The 24,944-nt window shown below is 40.6% G+C and overlaps 1 protein-coding gene across 2 annotated transcripts in view; it reads right to left on the bottom strand.

The window, feature by feature from the left end:
- The window catches only part of dtx1 (deltex E3 ubiquitin ligase 1), a 96,741-nt gene that overhangs the window by 53,984 nt on the left and 17,813 nt on the right, over positions 1-24,944 (bottom strand). The window contains exon 1 of one of the 2 annotated variants that reach the window (XM_088935652.1): positions 10,384-10,635. The exons of the other annotated variant lie outside the window; for it this stretch is intronic. The gene's annotated coding sequence lies outside the window, so the exon portion shown is untranslated. Of the gene's footprint in view, positions 1-10,383; positions 10,636-24,944 lie in introns of those variants that run through there. 2 annotated transcript variants of the gene reach the window in all.

The following is a 24,944-nucleotide window of genomic DNA, read 5'->3' on the forward strand; positions in this document are numbered from 1 at the left end:
AAAAAGGAGCAGAAAAACATGTATCTAGAAGCCTGACCCTATACATGTGGCTTGCCCTGATCTACGCATTCATGCAGAAAACTGACAACTGTGCTACCCAAGGCGAGAAAGCTCCTGCTCCTTTTAACACAGCAATACTCTTAACTAAAAACAGACTCAATAGTGACGGTTTTCACGGAGCTACTGCCAGTTCTGCCACTGATTTCTCCTTTAAAAGACTTGAAGCTCGCCACTCTCTGCCTTCTGAAATTCACCAACTCACAGTCACCGTCCATGGACTCAGGGGTTTAAACAGTCTGGAAGTTAAGTGATTGCTCAGCACAAGCTAAGTCATTTCTCAGTATGGCAGCCTGCTGAATTGAGTATTTGACATTTTCAGAAATTTACAGATCATTCTGATGGCTGTGTACAGAAACAGCACTAACCATGTGATAGAGGAATTCCATACCTATTGTTTTCAACACATCAAATAAAGTATAAAGTAGGCAGTGCATCATACTGCATATCTTTATCGTAGATGAATGGAAACAGCATTAGTTTAAAGAGCAATTAATTTGGGGTGGTGTGTTTTAATACTCTCTTCACACGGCATCAGAATGCCAAGACTATGATCCCACTGATGCAGTACTAACTTTCAGTGACAACAGCTACTGCAGTCACATCAGTACACACTCAGCACTTGAGAAAGACATTACAACAGCACATCCCTCCTACCTGCACAGACTTTGATCAAAAGAGGCTGGAAACAGATAAGACAAAAGAAATGAAGAAATTTTGAGTCACAATTTATGATGAAGGACGTGAAGCTCACTTTAATGGCACAACATGAAACGGTATTGCAGAACACTAACAGCACTGTCATTGTGAATGATGTAGTAAAAAAGATAATAGTTCATCAGGTGTCATCTGCAGTGAAATAAAGTCACTCCCTTTTACTTTGTATGAAAAGTATTTAATTTCTTTGCTGTAAAGATTTCACATTCCCTTTTTAAACAATCTTCTAGACTGCCATTCCATGTCTTCCATTCCATATTGTATCAGTGCTGACAGCCAGGATTATTTTCCTGTATCAAAGTATCACAGAGTCAGAAAATCAGCTATACAGTGTCTTCAGGTAGTAGCACCGCCTCCCTCTTTTGTAGCCCTTCTGACAGAAGCAGCTACTATGTTGAGTAATTTATATGTCAAAACAGAAACAAGCTGTAAAAAATGTGCACGTTTTACATTGTAAAAAAATTAAATGCAATGCAACACAAGACCCAAAACAGAGAAAACACAAACATTGTTATATGTAGTAATAGATACTGTCACAAGGAGACACTTGCACGAACAGTAAAGTTATGGGTACTAATGCTGCTGATCATATTGATGCAGAAATCAACTCTATTTTGAGTCTGTGATCTCTTTTATACTGTACCTTTCACATTACATTTACATGCATAGTGCTGCATTTTATATTTATTTAGGCTGTCCCCCTACCTCTAACACTTTATCTTCGTAAAAGCAGTCAGTGTTTTTTTTAGCCCATCAGGTCACAACATACCTCTCAAGAGTCATTTTAGGACTTACTGGCCTTTGTATCTTTGACACAGACTTCCCAAAGAAGCTATCCAATCGGATCCTGCCCTTTACTGTACAGCACAAACCTCCAGCATCAATGCACAGCACGGATCCAGGGAATATTCCCCTGTGATCGGCACTAATACCGGGAAAAGAGCCAACGTCCTACAAATTTCAATTCCAGCATGCTGTTTATTTATTAGAGGAGTAGATACATGTTTTTTTATTTCCAAATGACAGTTTAAAATGCAGAGGAGGGAACATCCTAGAAATCCATTTCAAGTCCTAGCTAAGGACAAAAACAAAATTTCAGAGGTCTGAATTGTGCAGCAGTGGGAGGCTGCCAAAGCAAATGTCTCATGCAGGCTGACGTCCTACACTGCAGCAAATGGATAATGAGCTGACTCTGTAACAAAGAGGATGAAGATGAAGCCAAACCATGAGTGAAGGCCAGTCGAGATACAGTGGAATTGGAGGTGCTGGTAAAATCAAACCCTTCAGGATGATACATCAATGCGGCCAACCACAGATACTGCACATAATTCATAGTGTGGGAATAGAAATGTTAAGAAATGTCAAAACTACACACTGCTAGATTTTGACCTAATTTTCAACATCGGAAATTGTGCAACAAGAAAGATATTGCTGCTCTGATAACAAAGAGGTGCTCCATTGCTGTGTCTGAATGAGGTGTCATACTGGGAGAGATGAAGGGAACTACAGTACATTTTTCCAGCCTTTCAACAAAGAAGGTTATGTGGGGACTGAGCTAGTTGAAACTTACTGAACGTACCAACTTAAAAACAAATGGAGATTAATTTGCTCTGCCCAGCTTAAGTGCAGAGCTGTGTCAGTGTGAGAGCTGTGAAGGACCAGCTGGCATTAATACTGAAGGGGTCAAAGAAAAAACAGTTTTCCCACACCTGAAGAAGGCCCCACAGAGGAGAAAAGTGTTTTTTTATCTTCTTTCTTTTGTTTTGTGAAGCTCTATCTGCTCTTTTAAAGCAGTGGTGTCAAACTCATTGGCTATGGCAGGCCCGATCAGATAGAGTTGTACTTCATGTGGCCTATACATACCAGAAATTATTTAAATACCAGGCATAACCAGTAAATAGTATTATTTGAAGGGTAGTGCATTTTTTGGTATTTACAACAAAATACCTCCTTATGAACTACAATTAGCAGTTATTGTGCCTTTACTAGATCTAGATGACAAGTAAGCAATGCTTACTCAATATCCTACAAGTCTGGGCTGGTTTTTAGCATTATTAACTATAATTAATTAAAATATGATAGTTGAGACATTTGAATACACTAGCTGCATGACTGAAACCTGTTTCAAAATAACTGAATCTTTTAACTCTTACACAGATGAAGTCAACCCAGTGGACTTCTTCACAATCAACAGTGCAACTCAAACCAGACGACACAAGTGGGAACTGAAAAGCACTTTTATAAGCGGGATGAGGAGGCACTTCCTTACAAAGAGGTTTGTGGGGTCTGGAACAAGCTGCCTGCCGAAGCCGATACCCTGGAATCTTTCAAGAGATGGCAGGATGCGATCACAACTGGTGATCGTAAAAAGAAGGACAGCGCTTGTGAATGGAGAGAATGGCTTATTTTAAGACAAAATTACATTGTTCAGACCCAGACTATTCATGTGCACCATCAGAGACTCATTAAGCTACGGACCATGAATAACCTCAGGAGCAATTACTAGCTTCTAGGTTTAAATCAAGAAGCCAAGGCAGTTTAAAATCTATTAAAAGGCAAGAGCATCAGCACAAAACAAATTTCTGGAACACTGCACATCTGTGGCCTTCCAAAATACAAGAACTGGTTTACTGAAAGGATGAGACTCTAAAAAGGCAACATGATCATCTGCAGAACAAGTGTGTCTACAGTGCATGGCACATGACAAAATTGAGAAAATGACAGGTTAATTCTAAAAACATTTTACACTTTTTTCACATGCCAAGCAACAGCCACAGTGCTGCATGTTGCAGAGAACCCTTACTAGGACTGCAAATATGCACTGTACAAAAACCGATAGGAAAACAACAGAGAGCTCTGGAAATGGGAGAACAACCCAGAAAATCTCCAGAAAACTAGATTCAAGAAAAAAATAGACATCTAATCCACATTTGTCTCCAAAAGAAAGAAATATCACAAGTCAGTTTCCTTGTGCACAAAATGCTTCACACCACAGCACGCTTGTCAACAGACAGAGGATTGAATTTAGTGATGAAGAGGATTTTATATTGTTCCGGAGCACAATATCCTCAGAACAGAATTATGTTCGCACAAAAAAGTGACTATTTATTTGTTGTCACCAACAGCTGGACAAAAGCCACATACTCTGACTTATTCATGTGGGGAGAAAGCACTGTTGTACACCCTGTCCACATCCTGATACAACAGATGGCCATGTCTCTTGTATTAACTTCATGTCCTTGTAGGTCTCAAGGGATTTATGAGATGACTCTTCGGGGATGGCACTGGCTGATATGAGGTTTTCAAAATTCAAATTGTAATCTTTTTTATGGAGGTCAGACGTCTTCTCTGTGAATATAATCAGTCAGTTTAATATTGCACATAATTTTAATCATGTGTAATTCTATCACAATCCCATGTGTAAAGCTAAATCCCTTCACTTTTTCTTTAAAGCTAAAATAATGTAATGTTTACATACTGTACCTATTTAAAGCTGTGGCTAATGATGGCTCAATTTTAAACGGTGCATTTAAAATATTTTTATGACAATTCATGTAATGATCAGCTGCTATTATCAGTACCTTTTGGTGTGATACAGTAAAGGTATAAACTGGATCTCAACAGATCTATGAAGAAGAGATCGAGGCTGCACCTGTTCAGAACACAGACTGATCTTGGAGTAGCCCTGTGTCTTTAGGTTTTCACTCATACTGACTGAGTTAACAGACAAACCCCAGCTACACCCTTATCCCTTACATTCAAAATTGTTTGCGTGCAGTTTTGAAACCGTTTCAGTTCTTACATGGTAGGACAAGGCTAGAAATTAGCATGAAAACTGTGCCAGAAGCTTTTTTTTCACTAGTTTCAACGACATTGTTGAATTTCATCACTGGCCACATGCAGCACAATGTTGGCTATAAAAATGAAAAAGCAGATGTAAATTCCCTACTGATAAGTAACAAGAAGCATTTATTTCTTCCTTTCTCCTTTTCGCATGAAATTATCCTCTTTTCAGCTTGTACACTGACGCAGCTCCCTACCATAACCTGTCATTATGAGAATGTTTGATAAAGTCACTCCCATCAGCATCTGCAGATCATTAGTAAACAGTAAGAATCTAAAAAACTATAGGACAGCAAAAAGTTTAAACCAAGTTGAAACAGTCACTCACTATATTTCTTGGAAATGTTACACTTAATGTTACACAGGAGATCTGTGGGACTTCCAGAGTGTCTACACATCTCTACACAGCTCAACAACAGGGTCAATTCATTTTCAGTACTGTTGCCAGATTAAGAGCTCAATTGGATTGAAAATTAGAAGAGACAGGGGCACTCCAGGCCCAGGATTGGGGAATACGCTCTAAGATAAACCAGGTTGCTGCCGTCAGTAGTGCTGGTGCACCAGGCAGCACTCTTCTGGCTAGACCAGAACGTGGTACAAGGGAGGTGTGCAGAGCCTGCAGTCTCATACAGTAGATGCATCCACAGTCCCAGACAACATATCGCTCAGTGGACTTTTACTCTGCCTGGCAGCTGTGCTTATCTGATTTGAAGCAGCTGAGTCTCACTCTCTCCCCTTGACCTTCTGGATATGCGTTCTCTTCTCTGAGTCTGGTACATTTTGTTTCTGTTAACAGTTTGATCCATGCCTGCTGTACGTTATGCTTCCACCCTGAATACTGCAGTATTTTTTTAATGCTAATAAATTGTAGAAAAACAAATCAGCGAGGCAGGCCTGTCCATGAAATATCCTCTAAAGACGGATGGATGCCTGACCTAGCAATGCTCCCCTTCCTGAACAGGAAACTTTGCAGTCAAGCAAAAATGCTTATTGAGGACTGTTCCCAGCCGCGCCCTTATTACTGGCTCCCTGTGCTGCACCCTGAGCAAGTTACTGAAGCTCCTTGATCACCTTCTGATAAGATGTTCCAGACAGTGCAAACAAGCTTACCTTAACTTCCTAGACCGCTGCATACTGCAGTAATTACAGTAATAACTACTGTATGCTTTAAAAAGGTGAAGCCATTGCAAAAAGCAAGTTCCTTCAGTCTTACTGGTCATAGGAAATCTTGGTTACAGTCAGCTGGGTACATGGCATTGCACAATTGGCAGAGAGACGCCAGGGTTGGGCTGTGATTAAGGAAACCTGGCTCATCGGGCATCAGGTGCAAAATGTTTGCTGCTTTTTTTTTAAAACAAATTTTGCAGCATAGCAATTTTCTAACCAAGAAGCAAAAGAACAAATGGCTGACACATTTACCTGATAAGGACTGGGCGGCTAAGACACACTTCAGTATTCAGCTGCAGAGCACTCTGAATGCCAAAAAACCACAGGGTCAGTTATCCGGAGGGTACATACAGTATTCCTCCCCCAGAGTTCTGATTCTTTACAGATTATCTGCAGGGTAGGTGGAACGTGGCTGGCACTTCAAATCCACTGTCAAAGGAGTCCTAAATGCCCAAATTCTTTTTGGCATCGGGAATGGAACTGAGCTGCTCAAAATAGGATAGCTAAGCCCTGAATAGAAAATTCAAATACTACTTATTTCTACCATTTCAAGCATTAATCATCTTAGTTCAGGGAAAATAAAGTATGACTTGTGAGGTCAAACAAATGAGGCTGGATTGCTGGCTGTAAATTGATTCGACTCTGCTGTGTAACACTGTAGTTTGTAAAATGTCTGAAGAACACTACACGTAAAATGGGCTTCAGAATTCATATGGCTGTGCCTCTTTGCATTTTTGCAAACAAAAAAGTAATACATTCTAGTTTACAGACATGACAGTAAAAATGCAATTTCCTGTCCTGTTTTTCAAAAAGAAGCCAACAGTATTCCACAAGATCCTGAAAAATGTATGGCACAGCTAACATCTTGCTACATGGTGGATCTGTCTCTTGAAACAGAATTCTGTAATGACATAACACAGATGAAGTACTACAAAGTTTCATTGCTCTGCAGTACTTTATCAATGCTTAGAAAGCTTTCTTGAATGCTGTAATATATTCACTTCATTATGCCTTTTTGCAAAGTTATAATTAAATTGTGCTTAAAACATTACCAATGCTATTGGCATTGATCAGTTTGGGTTAACTTAACTGTGAATTAACTGCATTTTGAAAGTGAGGTCTGATTTTATTACTTAGGTCTTCAACTCAACTTCATGGAGAAACTGGATCAAACTTCTGTCTGCAAATTTAATTCTGTCTTCTATCTACATAAAACAGTCAGAAAGCATGCTATTGACAGGACACCCAAACCCTCAGGCTGTGGGTACTTGTTAATCATCTCCATCACAATTTCTCACGGCACTAGAACAAACTGAAATGGTAAATGTCATATCATCTATTTCTCTTCTGATCAACTTCTTCAGTGCTAAAAGATATGGATGAGCTCATTATGAAGCCCTTGGTTTATGAGAATAAAACTATCTTGCTGTTAAAAAAATGTAAAATGAAATTTAGACATGCTAAATGTATTAAAATTTTGGAGAAGCAAGGGAGTAAAACAGCTAAGGGGTAAGTGTAATACAGATCAAAGCAGAGCGAGGGACAGGCACAGGCAGGGCCACATCATTAAAGGATATTAAAATGGGTAAGAACTATCTGCGTTCAAATCACAGCCCTTCCAGCGCTTTTGATTGGTATGTGAAACACGTCCGCCTTCAGCTTTTTTATGTCTGCTTTCCTCAGAATTCCCTGCCTGGGAAAGGCCCATTTCTCAGCGAAACCTGTTCGGGAATGAACCTTGTTTGGGGAGGCATGAATCAAATAAAAACACACACACACACCAAGTTCCCCTGTGCCGCTATGCCTTCTCCATTCCACTGGCTTTACTTTGCATGGCTGAGGGATGGGCAAGATGGCGGGAAGCTCCAGCAGTGTTCAAATCCAAATAAAGGCTTGTTCACTGTGAAAAACACCTGCATTTCTACACCAAACATCCTGGCTCAAGTGGCCCCTTAAAAACCTCTGATGCCAAAAAGAGTAGATGATGACAGCTGTGGGATTTTTCAGGTGGGTACTTTTATTTTTATGCCCATCTCTGTATTCTATCTAGTAAAGGTTCAAGTTGTCATAGACCTGAGAGTGACTGAAGTATACTGCTGTTTTTTCTTCTCTCTGTATTGTCAATGCCAGTAGCCATGGATACCCAATCAGACAGGAGACCTGTACCACCTGTTGGCAATTACAACCACACCTGCCTCAGGTGGCTCAGGATAGTTAAGGTCTGCCCTGACTTTGCTCTGGGCCCTGGTATAGAGTTATACCAGCTTTGAGCTGTATATTAGCCTTGAGCTGCAGCTCAACTCCTTAGCTTTCATTCCATCCTTCATTTTCTCTTGGACCTAACCCCACTTCATTCTAACCTTAGCCTTGGATTTGTCCTTTGTGCTACACTATAGTGCTCTTTCAATTGTGGACTCAGCTTGTTTGCCTCAACATTGATATTGGATTCCCCTTTATGGTTTAACTTTTTGTTCTACTTGGCAATGCACTTTGCTATGTTCCCGACTATGGTTCTGGAGAGTTTACCTACACCACATTTATTCATCTCTGCTCTGCCCCTTGCCCTTGCCTAACATTCACACTGCTCTACCAGCCTGTTCAGGCTCTCTAATCCCACACCTGGGTTCATCTTACAAATCACCGCCGCTGCCTAGTTCCACCTTAAGTTGTGGGTATGAGAACAACTGCACCTGCTGAGATTGGGAATAAACTTCACACAAGGACACCAGTGTAAAACCTCACAATGACAGGCACTCATCACCTTACAAACTGCTAAAGAGTTGTTCATCTTGCCCCACAAAGGCCAGTCTTCCACAAGCTCAAGGCACCAAAACAAAGAAAAATCCTATAGATCATCTGCAGATAAAATGGTATCCACCCTGTGAGCAATATAAATAATTCATGAGAGTCTCTAGAGACACTACATCCTAGCAGTAATTGATGCAGTCCCAGGAAGCTTCGTTTTATTTCCTATGCTAGGAGAACGCTAGCTTTATTCCCTCCTCAGTTTTGTGCTTCCCCCAGTAAATTTCATTAGTCTCAGGCAAACGCTGAGAAAGATGCTTGACTGCCAAAGGCCGGGGACAGATTGTACTCTTACTCCACTTGAGTGATAGTACATAGTGAACATCATCTCACAGACAAAAGACAAACACTCAGATCTACCCACACCACTCTGCCGCATGGCACCCCAAGACTGAAAGGAAAAACAACAAATTGCATGAAACAGATCAGACACATAAGGATCACAACACAGTCTGCCGATGTGGGGTGAGACTAATAAAGACGAAAACAAACTTACTAAAGCTGATTAACATGTTGTCAGAGGGAATCGAGCTGGCCACTAATGATGAAGGGCAGAGAATGGGTCAATGGCAAAGATGAAAGTAATTGTTATTGGACATAATGTTGTCAGAGTGCCATCTTCTTCTAACCAAAATTAGCATCAGGTGCTCCATATTTCATACCTGTTACATCAACTTGCTGTAAATATACACAGATGAGGCAGTATTAAAATATATAAAGGGGCTCTTGGGTATCCTGCTGGTGAGGTCTTTCAGAACAAAAGTTTAACAAAACCTATAATATTCATATTCTTGTTAGCCTTGTATTATCTTTGTGTTACAATATAGCTTACAACACAAATACAGTTTGTTCAAACAGCAAACTAAAATGGACAATGAAGGATTTGCAGTGCCGTCAGTCAGAGTCACACACCAATTCTAGCTAAGGCTATGGAATAATGCAGAGAATCGATCATAAGGACATGTGCTGTAGGTGGAGATGCTGGACTTTTAAACCCAAGCACTGATAGTGTACTAAGCATAGACTTAGATATAATAGAAAGACAAGCACTGAGAGGCTCTATATTTTGTTTTTTTCCATAATTTGTTTTGCATCTCTGGCATTGCTGGTGATAGACTGCAGCAGAACCCCTGGCATATCTTCTGCAGTAGCTCACACTGTCATCGAGTGTCATTATGGAACATCTGGGAATCTATTTGCGGAGACCAGGCAAGTGCACTGTCATGTATGAAGAATTCCCAAATTGCACACTGTAGGCATTCAGGGGAACACCTCTGATTGTTTAGACTGAGAATTGATTATTAAACAGAAAGCAGAAGATACAGATAAGGAGTGAATACTCAAATTGGTGTTTTGTAATTAGTGGACTCTGTTTTGTAATTAGGGATCTGTACTTGGACTACTGCTCTTCTTCATTTATATCACAGATCTAGATCACGTAATAGTAAACTAGTCAAGTTCTGCAGATGATTCCCAATTAGGAGGATTAAAAAACCCTGTAGAAGTAGGACACGAAATTCAAAAAGAATTTGAATTTAGATCAAATTCAAGACAAATACTTGCCAGATTATGTTTAATTAATGCAAGTGCAGGGTCTTTCATACAGGTAGTAAAAAGGTTAACTACAAATACAAAACAGGAAATGCTGACCCAGAAGAGGCTATTTATTAGACATTTAGGTATTTATTTTGACACTCCATTTACATCATGTAGAAAATGTGGGAAAGCAAAAAAAGGACAAACAATGTTAAGGCATATAGATAAAAGGCAGTCAAGCCCCACACCTCCACTCACCCCAGATCTTCTACTTTCTGTGAAGTAGAAATGACTCCTTCTGCGCTTACTTTCCCCTCACAAGACGAGCTCATTTGTCTGAATAAGAATACAAACACACAAATGCCACCGAGTTCTCCTAAGAGAACAACATTCCGAAAGCAACATTATCTTTACATACACTATGCGCCCGTGCACCCACTTAATTTACACTAAAACACATTGATCCTCCCAAGACACAGTTTTCATGAAGAAAGAAGCATGGCCTGAAACTGAATTTGTTTTACAATTTCCTCATCAGAGTAGGGCTGGCTGGCTGTTGATATAATCTACAGTGGGTGAGCTGGTGCCTAAACAGGTTACAGTGTATACTGTACAAACACAGCCGCCTGATATTGACAAAATCTAAATGACATTGTCCTATACTCCTTACACTGGACACCCCACGTCAGATCGATCTGAAATATCTATTAATCTGCAAGGCCTTGAATGGCATTATCTGCCTGAAGACTCTGATCACACTCGAAAATGAACTACTTACACACACCAGATCCTCCCATATCAATGTCGATATAGAAATCATTCTGATGGAAGGACCAAAATGTAGAACTATGTCCCAGGAGGCAAAAATTATATTTTTAATCAGCCTATTGGGTTGCTCAGATTGGTATGTTTTTCTTTATGTTCGAAATGCATTCACATCAATTTCTACATAATTTCATATCTGTTCTCATTATTCTTGGAGAAACAACCACATGGACTTCCTGAGTCTGTTCTCTGTTCTGAAAGCCACATGAGCTGCATTTTTGACAGGCAGCATCTCTAGACATTTTCAAAACCAGCTGCCAGGAATCTGCAGGGTCTTCTGGTTATCATTACAATTTAAGAGCACAGTTAACTTGACTGATCTAATTGAGCCTGTTTCAGCTCCAGTCCTCGTGGGGAAATACATCTGCAGGTTTTCTAGGCTTCCATTAAATGGCCTCACCTGATGACCTGGTAGTTGGTAAATAGATCAAATTATTAAGAACTGAGCTGGAATAAAAACCTAGAGGCTCACTGGCCCACCTAAGAGACTGGAGTTGGACCATTGTGATCTAATTAATGACTGAACTAGATATGCTTAACAGTTTTTCATGGTTTCAAGGAGTCAATAATTTAGTATATGCTAAGTCTGCGTGGAGTTTCCATGTTCTCCCTGTGTCCCTGTGGGTTTTCTCCAGGTGCTCTGGTTTCCTCCCAAAGTCCAAAGGCATACTGGTAGGTTAAACGGCTTCTGGAAAAAATGGCCCTGGTGTGAGTGTGTGCTTTCCAGTGGACAGTTGTCCCATCCAGGGCGTGCCCTGCTTGGAGCTTGTTTCTTCCTGAGATAGGCTCCGACTCCCCGCAACCCTGAATCTGGAGGAAGACGTTAGAAAATGGTACATGTCATGGACTACTAAAAGCAGTCTGTGAAGACACTAGTCGGCAAAAGCAAACAATTGACACTGTTATGCACACGTTATGCTACCTTGTGACCTTTGACTTGCAACCCCCCATCCTGCTCAGAATGATATTCTGGGGAGTTTGCTGAACACCAAAGGAAAGTGGAAATGATGTTGAAACTACAGCTTGTGAACTGAACACACAAACCACTGAACCTGTTTAATTGAAATCTGCCCTTGCTGAGAGTCAGAGCCGTTTTCCTTAAAAGAGGAAATCTGAAATCTGTTTGCTTGCAGGATTAAATCTGAGTTGGTGTCACAGCTCAGAGGCAGCGTGTTCCTTAATGCCTGGAAACAAAACAGATGCCAGACAGGAGCTCCTGGACAGCCCGCTCCAACCGGGCGGTAAAACGCCATGACAGGGAATTCAAAAGCTTGTGCAATAAAACCCTTCCGCACACCGCTTTTGAGAAAATGGAAACGTTCCATTGCATCAGCCACTGTGCTTTCCAAAGGAAGTGATCTGTGAAAGGCTCAAAGCAGTGATGGCTTTATTATCACCGGTGATGCAGTTCATTTCTGGGAGTGAGGCCTGCGCGTGGAAACTTGACTGCAGCCCAGACGGAGGGCCTGGGAAAGACACCTGACAGGACTGCCCCCGAGCTGCCTCCGCCCGTTTGCCTCGCTGATGTCTCAGCAGCTCTTGTCACAGAAAAAATAGTTTTGGAAAGTGCAAGAGGGAGCCCTCAGCCATCCATAATGAAATCAAGATATTCTAGTATATAGTATATAAGTATATATCAAGTGCTTGAGGACCAGCTCACTCTCTTTTCCGAGTTACAATACCAAGGATTGCTTTTGCACAGATTGCATTCCCCTTCCTCCCTGACATGCATCCTGACACGCCCAGAAAAAGAAGGTCTGCAGCTGATTATTACTTACTTCCCTGCAATTGCATTTTTGCATTCATCGTCTTACTTTGCAGTCCCCTGTCCCACCACACCTATACTTTGGATTTGCCAGTTGTTAAAGAACATGGACAGCTGCTGCTGTCTCCATATTCAGATCAGCATGGCCTGAAAAGGACACACGCTTGCACAGCCCAGAAATGCCCACAGCCTTAACTACCCTTAAGGCCAAATTAACACCCACTGCAGCTCCATTTTTTTAAGAGGGAAAATTCAAACTTCTTCAAGAAGCGTTTGGCCAACAGATATCAAAGTAGAGTATCAAACATGATCATTCTCGAGAGTTAAACTACATTATTATTCCAAACGCGTTCGGTAAAGTAGCTCACAATAGCAAATCCATATTGACTTGTCTTTGAGAATCTGAACGTGATTCACTATAAGAGATTGATATAACCTATGAGGCACACAATAACACGTTGCAGTCAATATATTTTAAATCTGACATTATTCATTCTTGTCTTTGTAATCTCTGAGCGAATGATCAACCATTCATACCTCAGCAAATCGATTCACAAATATATTACTCTTGTAGGTCTGTTATGCATGCATAGGTGGTGTATCAATAAACTGTATATTTATTTATAATCCGTGTGTGAGACTATAAATTATTGTGTTTGATCAGCAGCTATATCACCCTGCAATTCAAAACTGGGAGCCCACTGTAGCTCAGCAGGCATGAGCCTGGTCAGTACCTGGATGGGAGACCTCCTGGGAAAGCTGAGGTTACTGCTGGAAGAGATGTTAGTGGGACCAATACAGGGTGCTCACCCGGCTCTTAATGTCACAGTATAGTTATGGGTGCCCTACAATCATAACAAGCATGGCCTCCCAATAATAACCCCCCTTCTATGAATTACTCGAAAAAAAGGAGGCTGTTACCCCGGCATCATGACCAAATTTCCCCCTGACCTTTACCAATTATGGCCTCCTAATAATCCCCATCTCTGAACTTGTATTCATCACTCTGTTTTCCTCCCCGCTGATAGATGATACATGGTGAGTGTTCTAGTGCACTTTGGCTGCCGTCGCATCATCCATCATCATCATGATTAGTATTATTATTAGAGTAATTTACAGTTCCAATGTCTAATTATGTAGTTAATTAAAAACATCACTACAGGCTTTTACAAAGAAAACACCCACTTCTTTAGAAATGATCATTGTTGCAGTTGCTTGTTTGCAATCTATAGCCTATTCCAAATAAATGTGTTGTCTATCTCATCATCAAATTAAATGATGAAATCTGAGGAAAGTGTTTACAAACTTTCAAATTTAGAGTCCACGCATGTATAGTACCAGTGATTGATATTTCTATAAAAAAGGCCTAAAACAGAAAGTTGAAAGTGAACATCACAAGTTGGCTGCAGTTGATCACTTAGAATCTTTTCAGGACCACCTGAGCATGTTGCAATTTTTAAAGTTAACAGCAGCCTTGCTGTAGGTTTAGGAGAATGCTCCAGCTATATATGTATACAGATGTAAACATTTATGCAATATAATTTTAATGATTGCTTGCAAAACAGTGGTGCTAGTAATGGTAGATAGTTGAAGGCAATCTGCAAGAATGATGCTAATCAGCACTAAAATGTAATTAATGTACTGTACTGGATGGATATCTGTGGATGTGACTTCATATGATTATTCATCATGTGTGGCACTTTGGGAAATGTAGATTACACAATGAAGAACATTTTTATTCAATTTAATCAGATTTCTACAGTGCGAAGCAACATATCCTCTATTTGTAACTTGCTCTGGGGCAGGTTAACTCAAACTCGGCTGACTTTGCAGTTTGGAGATTCTGTTTTCCTGGTGCTCTAATTTGGTGACAAAGGACACAGGTACAGGTGAAACAGCCTGAAAAGGAGAAGTAACTCACAGTTGCTTATAAAGATTCAGGGGCTTCATTCTAACATTACTGTGTATAAACTGATCAATTCAAAACAGAACACATACATTACACCTTAAACAATGAATGTACATCCCCCAATGCCCCCACTCTGCCACACTTTGAGGCATCCAATCAGAGACACACTGGCAGTTCAGTGGCAATGCAGGAGGCTCGGGTTAAATTCCCTTGTGACAATGTCACCTGTGAATAAACAAGGTGCTCACACCTGAAGAAGGCTCCACGGCCGAAACATTGTGTTTTCTTTCTTCTATTTTAAGCATGGAATAAACCTATTACTTGTTCCTGTGTATAAACAATGTTGTTTGGATAAACTTGCATACATTTATCATTAAACCATTTAAATGCAAATGTCAGATTTAAGGAGTTTGATATTATGCAATGTGGAAAAAAAACATTTTTATATAGTCCATTAGAAATACAGGGTAGATATCTTATTCACAAAAACAAAATGGTCTAATGTTCTTTGCTACTTTAATGCTTATAAGATGTGAATGTGATATGACTTGAACATCATTAAAAACGTGAAAAATAAAGCAAAAAAACTGATACAGTATTACTTCATTATTTTTCGGGTAATTACATGACTGTCTACAAAAAACCTTACTGTTTGTAACACACTCAGGACAGGTAAAGTTCCTCATTACTGGATGTTAGCATACAATGCCTGCAATTTGCTTACTCAGTCTGTTCAGCTATACATACACACAGAGGAATACTCTGGACTATATATATACACACACATAGAGAAAAACACTTGGGAGAGTTAGGGTTAAGATCACAGTTGTGCATAGAGCTGTGTTGACATTACGGGTAGTTTTTCAAGCACATTAACTGAAAAACATGTCCTTGTCAGTGAAACTTCAGTCCTTAGAAAGAATTCCTGATTAAATTATATGAAAAAATGTGACACGGAAGTATAAGACGTCAGTTATTAAACAGTTTACCTTTAATTACTAATCATTATCTCCAAACCCTACCTGTGACGTCTGGCTTTCCCTCCATTTTTCACATCAACCACCTCAGCAAACAAAGCATCACTCTGACTTGTTTTATCAGGGTGATGGAAATGAGTGATGAAATTCCTCAATTAGGAGGAATAACAACACAGATCATTAGCGCTTGAGGCAGTAAAGACATAAAACAGGCAGGAGACAGCTCCTCCGGGATGATGCTTAAAAATATGCTGTTGAGTCCTTTGACTTTAAGGGTCATTTCTTGTGAAACTCAACACTTTCTCTGAGTAATGTAAAATCCAGTCAAGCTGCTGTTTGCCAATACAAGCAGTGGGAATGAAAGACAGCAGGCAGATTACACTAAAAGCTATTGAGAGGTAACAAAGATGCAAGCTGTGAAGTAACAAAAACAGTACTAATCCATGTGGGCAGCACAGTGACACAGTGGTTAGCATTGCTGCCTAGCAGTGCTGGAGCCTGGGTTCAGTTCCAGATCTGGGGTGCAGTCTGTGTGGAGTTTGCGTGTTCTCCCTGTGTTTGGAAGGGTTTTCTCCAGGTGCACTGGTTTCCTCCCACAGTCCAAAGACAAGCTTGTTGGGTTCATTGACTTCCGGGAGAACTGGGCCTGGTGCGAGTGTGTCCGTGTCCGTGTGCTGGACTGGGTGTACCCTGCCTTGCTCTCGCTGCTTACCGGGTTTGTCTCCAGCTCCCCCATCACCCTGTGCTGATTAAAGGGGTTACAGAATGGATGGATGGACACCAGTATAAAAGCAGAATGTCTATCTGTAATGCAATTACAGGTCAGGCAGAAGCACCTAGAGCATATTCAGTGCAGGCTGGTGTTGGGCATCCTAATACTTTTTATGCTGAAGGGAAACTGCAGTGAAAAGCAGCATGTAGACTCTCAGCCAAAGAAAAACAATCAGATATTTGAAAATGGATGAATAGACTTATCCATGTGTTACAGAATCTCTTCATTGCAGTTTAAGTTGCTTCTTTTCATTATTTAAATCCTGTAATTTTTACATTTGAAGATTAAAGCTTTTTTCTATTTGTAAGGTGTGCTTTTTTACTTGTACTGTACATATATCAGAGATCGCACGTTCTCAATGCCATGGTGAACAGAAGACATCTGCTATTGGTTTTAATAATGATTTTTGGAAAGATTAAAGAATACCAGGCAAAAGTCTGCAATAATTTTCGAGGGAAGTATTACACTCTTATTTCCAACATCTGTTTCTGTTCATATCCTTCTTCAAACTAAAAGGAGAAAAAACAGATAGAAAACCATCTCTTCTAGCAGCTAACTTCACATCCTGTGTACAGCATGGACCTGTGCCAAATTAATACTAACTCCTAAACAGAACAAGCCTCTACAGACTACTGCTTCAAATTTCTGGTTGTATTTTTTCCAATCAACTCCATTTCTGATCTCTTCATATGGCGAAGTAGCAAAGTAAAAAATATTATCTTTGATTGCATCATCTCATTTGGTTGATTGATGTCAAATATTCGATTAACTTTAAAAAGGTAACAGTTATTTGAGCTCTTCAGAGGTCGATGAAGAAATCTCTTGCAGAACAACACATTGGTCTCACACTGAAGAACCTCAGTTACTCAGGGCATACTCCTTAACCTTAAAAACAGGAGGCTAAGACTCTGAGGGATCCGAGAGTTTGCGACAACTGCCTCCTGTTTTCTTAAATGCGCTTGCTTTTAACTTCCACTACGTGGGACAGAAATCCAGGCGCCATAATGCTGCACAATTAGATGTGGTGGCTCTGGTGAGACAGGATCCGAGAGTAAAGAAGGATGGACATGCAGCAGGTTTTCATAACAACTTAACTAGGATCTTGGAAACCATGGAATTTCTCTCTCTGTCTTCACACATCCAGTGCTGCACATAACCTCATCAGTCATGTCAGACAGGCCGTGTGTCACATAGTGTACAGGGGCCTGCCCCTGCCCCTCCCATCCTCCCATCCTGTCCAATTGGATCCTTCGCTTTTCTCTGAGACTCAGAAGAGTTTGACTTGCTCAGACCTAGGCTCTTATTCAACCTTCTTCTTAAGGAAACGGGTTACTGTCCTGCATCATTAACCCTGGGACACTTTGAGGAAGGACACGGTTTTGAGTTTTCCCTTTAATTGAAAAAATAAAAATGCATATTATCAAGCTTTTCGATGAAGACAAGTACGTTCTGCTTGCAGTGCATGGTGCATTCACATTTTCTGCAAGTGATCAGAAGAGAAACCACAATTTACCAGTTTAATTACCAGATGATAAATGGTGACTGGTGTATTTGAGACTGCAAAAATAAAGTCATGGCATTTTTCCCCAAAATACAAATATTGTTCTTTTATATTGTTTTTTAAATGTGGTTTAACATCTCTTTTTTCATTATGTCATAAAATTGATGTGCTGCAGCTGATCCGATGCAGGAGATGTAAAACAGCTGATTTCTGTAATTAGACCCCCAGTGTCTTGTCAAATGTGCAATACTACATGTGTTCATTTCATTCAGCTTATGGGAAAACCTAAAAACATGTACTGTCTCAAAGTGTCCCAGGAACTATAGAGTGATACAGTCACCTCCTGGGGAGTATTTAATTGTAGGCACCAATTTGCTACAAAAGACAGAGACAAACATTTGTAAATATCTGGCACCAAGGAGAGTCTAGATACTCTAATGTCTAGTCTACTAATACTACTTATAAATAGTGATCTACTCATTTTACTATTTTGCAGAGTTTATAGAATTCATAAAATATGAGATCCTCTGCAAAACAAACCTTCATACTTTCCAGGATCATTTAAAGTAAAACCCAGCAGGAATCCAGATAGGGAAGGTGAACTGTTTCATTCATCTGGCAATATGACCGTCTATGTTATTTGAACATTAACACAAATTTACACAAAATGTGTTTTTTGGTGGGTACAAAAATGGCAAACTGCACAACAGGTATGCTTTTAAAGGGTCCAGTATGTGTATGTGTATCCAGTATGTAGCTGAGTAGACAAAAGAAATATGCCACTGTAAGAACTATTGGTTGCAATTATTTGACCTTTTTGATGCAAAATAACTATTGAGACTTATTGCTAATTAAAAACAAGATTTTAAAACCTTTTTAAGTGTTTTTCTTCATTAACAGAAATGTCTGGAGTAAAAGCTTATGATTAGTCTTTATAAGCATCCTACTTCCTTCCAAAACAGGCTTTTCAAAGTTAATCCTTAACGTCACGTTTTCGATTCCAGAATCCTTTTTCTGGCATGCAAGCTGACTTTCTGAGGACGAGTCAGCAAAAGCTAAATATCTTTTTGAGCTTTCCAGTTAAACTAAATTACTAAATATGATTAATTAACCTTGAAGCAAGACAGATAATTAGCAGGGAGCGAGCGAAACAGATACTATGACCATCTCTTCAGAGCTAGTGTTCAGTGATGTTTTCTTTCATGCCAAATCATTGCCCCTCAACCTCGAATCCCATCGATCTGAAAGAAGGCCCCGTCTGCTCTGTCTGCTACGGCACGTGTTGTGCTGTATGCCTTCTGAAACCAGCTGCTATGGGGAGGAATACCTTTAAGATCCTACCTTAGCAACCCCTTAAAGCTACCCAGCAACCAGAAAGGTTACAACCTGAAAAATAACGAGCTGGTAGCTAATTGAAGGAGTCTCTGTTGATCCAGAGTGACACAGGCTCAAAAGACCTGCAAACATATTGACTATGGAACGGACTTTGATTTTTTTTTTTTACATGGGTGGACTGTTAGCACTCAATTAAAATATAATGGTTCCACTTCTCCCATGTGTAGCCGCTGAATCAATCACAAGACATTGTGCGCCTTAACCTTTTCCCCCTGCTGGTCTAAAAGTGTCAACTATTAATAGCAGTAGCAATGTGTCTTTATAGTCAGGTAAATATTCCTTTGCCATATCGGTTTTTAGGAGTGCATCCATTCAGAGCACTACCTGTGTATGCTCTGTGTGCATTCTGCATATTTCATAATGCATAATGCAAGCATTCGTACTGTATAATTCACCTAAATTATACAGGCATTACGTTCTGCCAGGCTGGGTTAGCCAGTGTTCACATTGCTTGAGACAATTATTAACTCCTACTTAAATAAGGAGGCAACAAACCTTGTCTCAAGAATATCTCCTATGCTTTCCACTACTTTACCAGGAGACTATACCAACAAACTACAGATAATACAGCAGATAATACAGCATAAGAAGACTTCGGTAATGGCCATTTCTAATGAAGTCCTCATTTGTTTAGCAATAAACTCTGACAGATCAACTCAAGAGTTTCGACATGAATAATTTTTCCACAATTGCATCACAAGAGACTAGTGTGACTTCAGGTGTGAGGAGAGAAACTCAAAGGATTGCATGGACATACAGTAAATGCCCTTGCCAAAGCACAGATAAATATGTGAATAAAAAGAAAGAAAGAAAAGGAGCAAGTGTCACAGAATGATGTGAACTGGAGAAATGTTCTTTCAGCTAAGAGCTCTCGCCTTGAGTTGCCTTGGCAACAGATCTGCAGATACAGCAAGAAGCAGATCAGCTTGTGGTGCAGTTCACTGTGCTGTACGCTCTCATTATACCCCCAGTATTTCTGTTACCGTGATGATTTTAATGTTATTGCAAGGTGATGGATGGCCTGAACAGAAGGCCTGAGTTACCATTTCCAAATTACTGAATTTTGCAATTCTGCACATGAAAAAAAAACAGAACCTGGGATTTAAAGATGGTAAAAGTCAGTTTTGTAGGTGTGTATTAAGGCAAAAGGCCAATAACATCCTATTTTTATAGTTTTATTTCCCATATGAATATTAGACCCATGATTATCATGAAATGTTCAGGTCAAACAAATACTGTAATGTGCTGGACTGCCATTAATCTTTGCATATTTGATCCCAACAGTGGTCTACTTAGTGAAAAGCACGATCGGTTTTCACATTTCTGCTGTTTCTTGAGCTGAAACAAGCTTTCTGTTGTGTATTTACCAACTAACATCTGCAGTACAGTAGGTGGGATGCTGCCATTACAGTTTTAGGCCTGGGTGTCTTTTAGAGCCCACGTGCATCACATGGACCCTAGTAAGAGTTCACTCCAGAACAGAATTTACAGTACTAGTAGGATGTATATTATTATTATAGTACTGTGTCACTTCTTTGTCATTTTTTGTTGTGGATACTCCAATTGCTATATTTCTCCTGGGTTTAATTTAGGATGCCTAACTTCATGTAGAAAAACATTTTCAAGGACACACATTCAGACATTGAAAATCAAGGCCTAAGCCCTGCAGATACAAAAGACCAACTAAGAGCTGCGTCTGGCTGAAAATGATACCGTCGTACACTCATGCAAGCTTATTGTTATATTATTCTCAGACAAAGATGTCTAGTTCATACCAAAAAGGAAGATGAAGACACACAAACACGAAGATAGCATGCATGCAGCCACCCAGACCTTCAACTGGAAACACACCACTTCCATTTAATCAAAGTTAACAGCAATATTCACTTCACACCTTCTGATTTTCTCTGTTTAATATTTCGGCATGCCCGCACAATGCCACTTCTCCCCCTCAAGTGCATCAAGAGCATGAGGGTCGCACAGGAAACAACGCCAAACAAGGAAAATTATTTCTGCAGGAAACCAAAACTTTTGGTATTGTAAGATTCAGCTCTCTACCTCTTTTCGGAAAAAATAAAGCAAGACATTGCATTCTGGGTGAACCTTGGATTTTATCCTTCGAGGACATTAATCCACCCTGCAAAACCTGGAATATTAAAAGATGCGCCAAAGCAAACAATGTTTTCAATGCATCATGTGTGATAAATGTGACGGTCTTAAGCAGAAAATGTTTTGCAGTCTTCCGCATTCACCAGATATAATCTTGTCATTGTGAAGAGTCAAGCAACAAACAAGCCTAAACTGAAAAAGAAAGTGTGAACATGACAGATTAATCAGGCACAGTATCTACAACATCATCAGGTCTAGACAAGCAAAGTGCTAGATTGAGATATAAACTAGTTATCTTAGAGAACGTAGGGGTTGACACAGACTATCAGTGTTATTGGGAGGCTATCTGCATAACCTGTTGTGACACGTTTAGCTCAGCCATTCAACAGAGTTCCATTCAGGGACAAACTCATCAGATCACTGCACACGTTGCCTACTTGAAAACCCTGCACCTTAACACTGAGATACTGAACATGGTCATTAATACTAAATGCACTTAGCCTAGAACTCAAATAATGATACACTGAACACAGGTTAGCTCAGCAATCTAAAAGTAACCACACGATCGTACTTCAGCCAAACATTCAAAACATTGATCTCACTGAATTTAGCAGAGCACCACATTTAAGCACTGAGCTACCAAACGGACTACAGCCCAACACTTTAACCATGAGCTTTTGAACACACTGCAGCCCAGCACTGTAATACTAAGCCTCCGAGTAGGATACTGAAGACAATGCAGACAAGTTTTGCAATATTAGGCAACTGAACAAAATGTAGCCTAGCACTTCCACTCCGACCCCCCACAGCACACCACTCCAACCACAAAGTCCCAATCTAAGTTCCACGTAGGCAGTTCTCAAGCACCTTCTCCAACTCCCCCTCTGCAACTCGGAAAACTCAATCTGTTTAACTGACAGCTTCAGGCCATGTCAACAGCGCTGCTACAAACAGTTCTCCTTTCCAAAGCAAACAGTTTCGATAGTCAATGAAGACCACAAGATCAGAGAGCAGGGCAAAAGGAAATGAAGTTTCTCACGGCTCTGAACAAAAACATGAAATTCCCCCCACTGCCAGAGAAAACCACTCGTCTACAGAGTCACTCTTTCGCTCTCAGCAACTCACGTAGCGATTGGGAGGTCTCGAGCACAGCACAGCCTTTAGAACTGTACATCAAACCAGCCCACACATTACTGTGAACTTTTAATTAAGGATTAAACCTTTTAGCACCACGATGAGCAGAGCAATACCCTTCGGCTGAGCAAGATGGCTGAGGCATTCCAATACACCTGAGCAATTACTGTTAACACTGAGGGGAGCCTGTCTTGCACGTCTGCATTTTACATTGTCTGTGGGGAAAAACACCAGAGGAACTGAAATGCAAGTGATTATAGTACCACTCCGCAAGTGACATTCAAATTTATTAGCAATAAAGGTTTAGGATACTACAAGATGTGAATCAGCTCCAGGTCCTATTTGATGACCATAGCACATCATAAAGCAGTATAGTAAAGGTTTGTACATATCGTACTGCCCAAATTAAAATCAGAAAAGAACAGAAATCAGGAGATCTCACACTTCATCTTAATTTCCAAGGTGCATATTCTTCTCCATATTTGCTTTTGTTTTGTACAGTTTCTTTGCACGATACATGAACATAAAGTTCATGCTAAAACCACACAAAACAGATGTTGAAGTCAGGATTTGCTGAGTAACTAATACATACTTTAAATATTGTCTGAGGAATTAATACACGTAATTGCAGTATTGGCAGGCTGTAGTGAAGATAATTGCTTTGCTGTGATAGCTGCCCCCTTTAACCACAAAGATGGCTTGCTGTCTGTCCTCACAGCCCCTCCTTGTCCAGCTGACCCAGCCCCTGGCTCTGAGAAAGAGCTCACTCACATCGCCGTACCCATCGCCACCACAAAACGGATCAAATAAACGGATGATTGAGTGGCGCAGCCAAGCAGTTATTCAGAAAACACGTACAGATGTAATATATTGAATAATAAATGACATACACGTGGTGGGAGGGGGCAGTGGTGGGAGGAAATTGCCCCAGAGTGATACTCAGAGAGGCTGGAGCACTCCCTGGGGAGAAACAGATCAATGGCCCCCTGGCTGTCTTCCCAGCCGCCTGATCTCGGCGCAGATTAGAGAGAGAGGACTGTGCCCGAACTGCATGCCACTACCTCAGAGAGTTCCTTCCACAAACTCCTTCAACGCCCATGAAGGGACAGACATCAACAGAGGATCATTTCCTATGCAATCTCAAGAAAACCGACAAATCGATTTTCTTTCAATCCAGAGCATTCTTATGGCATTTTATAGAAATTAGACGTAAAAATACAGTTACATACAGAAAATACAATAAACCCAGGTCATGTCATGTCATTTACCAAACTGCCTTGGTGTTGCAGGAAGCCGGACAGGTCACCAGTCCATCGCAAGGCCAGTGCAAGCCGATCATACATGGGGACAATTTGGAGGCTACGGTAAAGGGCAGGGGGGAATTTTGGCCCAGGACACCGGGATAACACCCTACTCTTATCAAGAAATGCTCAGGGATCTTTAATGGCCACTGAGTCAGGACCTCGGTCTAACGTCTCATCTGAAAGATACTGGGGCATTAGGACCTACACAGAGCGCAGGGTGGGCGCCCCCCACTGGTCCCATTAACATCACTTCCAGCAGCAACCATAGCTTCCCAGGAGGTCTCCCATCCAGGTACTGACCAGGCTCAACCCTGCTGAGCTTCAGTGGGCTGCCAGTTGAGATCTGCAGGGTGATATAGCTGCTGGAAATTAACCAGGTACAAATGTTACATTAAAATAATTAGCTTATGAATCAAAGGCCACTGTAAGTTTTAAAAAATCAGTGAAATATTCCAAGATGAGGGACAGCCAGTGAAAGACTTGCCGTGTCGTGAATAAGAGCCACATTAGTGCTCCAGTATAAATGACCTCATTTCACCCCAGGCCGGTGCGATAGTCATAGCTGTCAGCCCCACTGACCAATAGAGATTCAAATTGACGGAGAGTATAGGAAGAAATAAGCAACTGCATTTTTAAACAAAGTCTTCACAGAAACACGGCTGAAGCAGCAAGTGGGCAGGCTGCAAGGAAGCTTCAGATGTTGAGGCGACACAAACGGAGGAATGTTTAGGGGCTTTTGCAGACGTCAACATCGAACATCAATGTCTGAGGTTTGAGCACAATGGGAATAAAGTAATGGTTTTAAAAGAATGGCTTTAAAAGTTGAAAAAGGTTGAAAATTTGTAAGCTGACAAAGATTAATGCATCCTGAACAGATGTTGTGTTGAACTTCAGAAATCCAACATGACCAACTTACAATTTAAAGGTATGCGATTCTGGTGAATTCCTGGCATTGACATATTCTAACAGGGTTTTAAAATTAAGCAAGCCAGGGCTTATTCCAAAACTATAATGGTTCCACATAATTCAACATATCCTCCTTCAAATTAAAGACTCAAAACAAAACCTCTGCTCCCCAGGCCTGCTATGCAATGGGCTACCCCAGGCCGCAGAAAAGTGTACCCAGAT

Source organism: Atractosteus spatula, chromosome 17 (assembly GCF_055471065.1).
Source record: "Atractosteus spatula isolate fAtrSpa1 chromosome 17, fAtrSpa1.hap1, whole genome shotgun sequence".
Taxonomy (NCBI): domain Eukaryota; kingdom Metazoa; phylum Chordata; class Actinopteri; order Semionotiformes; family Lepisosteidae; genus Atractosteus; species Atractosteus spatula.